Source organism: Trichosurus vulpecula, chromosome 4 (genome assembly GCF_011100635.1).
Source record: "Trichosurus vulpecula isolate mTriVul1 chromosome 4, mTriVul1.pri, whole genome shotgun sequence".
In the NCBI taxonomy this organism is placed as follows: Eukaryota; Metazoa; Chordata; class Mammalia; order Diprotodontia; family Phalangeridae; genus Trichosurus; species Trichosurus vulpecula.
This window is the reverse complement of record NC_050576.1, coordinates 35,870,580-35,872,523: the sequence shown is the minus strand read 5'-3', so window position 1 is coordinate 35,872,523 and position 1,944 is coordinate 35,870,580. Positions and strand designations below refer to the sequence as shown.

Genomic DNA, 1,944 nt, shown 5'->3' with positions numbered 1-1,944 from the left:
TTGGCAGACCACAAAGGGACAGGAACAGGCTGGAAAGACTGAGTCTTTCAGCTTAGAAGTCCTCCAGCACACACCAGGTAAAATTTCCCTGGGGAAGCGTCTAAGTGCAAAAATTTGACTAAAGGTAAATTCTCTAGTTCTAGAAAATTGTAGCGATGTAGAAAACAGTGTTCCGTGTGCTTGTGTGTGTGTTGTTTTGTATCATCTGTTTGTCTCTTGCACCTAAACAAAATGTTGAATTTGGGAAGACTCAGTCTGACAGCCCTACTAATGTCCTGATGACTGTGAGTCATAGCAGTCAAAAGCGAGGGTTGAACTGAAAAACTCCGAGGTCGTACCTGGAGGTATCTGGTATTTTTTCAATTTTTATATCCTTTTATCCCATTTTCCCTCAGGCAAATGAGCAAGACACTGTTGTTGTCTGCTGTCTGTTATTACTCTACTTTCTGGGCTATCATCCTGGTAGCCTTGCTCTAGGGTAAAAAAACAAAAACCTGATACAAAACTCTGATTTGAGTGGTCAGTGGTCAATCTCCCGTTTTTGGTCTGGTTTGATTTGTTTACAAGAATCTAAATCTGACATTAACCTCAATACTAATGCGGTGGGGGGAGAAGGGGGAAGGGTCAGACGTTTGTCTGGGATCCCTCAGGTTACTGTCTGATTATGTCTGTCAAATTACTGTGTTGTTGTTATCATAAATCACACACAAAAAAATGTTCTGGTCTGATTTGGGAACCAACATAAAATTTTTTCTAGTCAAGAATCTTTTTTTTTTTTTTAAGGAATTTCTCAGGCTGCAATGATTCCAGGCTGGTAATTTGGGTCAGAAATCATTTTTTGATCCCTCAGGTTATCCCTGGTCGCCTTAACTCCCAACATGGGATCTGATCAGTTCACTCCTTCAAAAGACACCCCTGTGGGTTGTGTCTTCGCTGTCTGGTAATTCTGGTGTATGACAACTGCAGATTCAGAAGTTATCATTCCTGGTTGAATCTACTCCTGATTTTGGAGCTCTGGTGTAGATAAATTCTGAGAAAAGAAAAACGATGTAAAGGCTAAAATACAACTTCCTTGACCTCCCCGCCCCCAGGATATTTTTTAATTTAAATCTTGCAAAAGCTTAAGTTTAATAAGGACACTTCAGATTCAAATTATCTGGGATTGTTGATCATTACGACAACTGCTGTTGTTCGGTCCCGTCCATCTCTTCACTACACTATGGGATTGTCTCCGCAAAGTGGTTTCTCATTTCCTTCTCCAACGGGTCCTCATTTTACAGATAAGGAACTGAAGCAAATGGGGTTTAAATGACTTGGCTAGAGTCACACTGTAAGTAAGTGTGTGAACGTGAGTTGGAAGCCCTAAAAGGCTATAATATGACCCCGACGTGACTTGAACACGCAACCTTCTGATCTGGAGTCAGACGCGCTACCATTGCGCCACGAGGTCTCCCGCTAAGAACACTCTTCCTTTCCTGGTAAACTGGGAGTTCCACTGCCCCTTCGCTTGGACTTTAAGTTAGAGATAAGTTTCAGGAAGTAGTAGACAGAACTAGGGTTTCCCCCTTGTCCTCATGCTCCTAATTCTAGTGTGCTAACCAGACAAAGGGACAATGAGATAAGATTTCCCTTTACAGAAAGTACCTCAAGGAAAACTCCATTACCGTACATTAATCATTTAGGGATTGTGCTTTGAAAGTGCTGAAGTATCACTGTGGGGCTTTCGGGGCAAAGGGACCTTTTGGTTATTCAAAACATGCCTCTCACTCTATATTGCCTAGAGATATTCTAGAGGACTCGTCAGAGAATAGAACAAAAATAACAATAATTCTCTAGCGAATACAGACTTTGATTCTAAGGGGAGAATTTTTTGGCTTACCACTGTAAACGATTTAGCAAAGTGAAATTGTCTAGGTGAATGACAAGCTGAAATGGAAACTGGAA

General features: G+C 41.3%; 1 non-coding gene across 1 annotated transcript; it reads right to left on the bottom strand.

The window, feature by feature from the left end:
* Positions 1-1,378: 1,378 nt before the first annotated feature.
* Positions 1,379-1,450, bottom strand: TRNAW-CCA. The gene has a single exon. It is a non-coding gene; the product is annotated as a tRNA-Trp (tRNA).
* Positions 1,451-1,944: the final 494 nt, after the last annotated feature.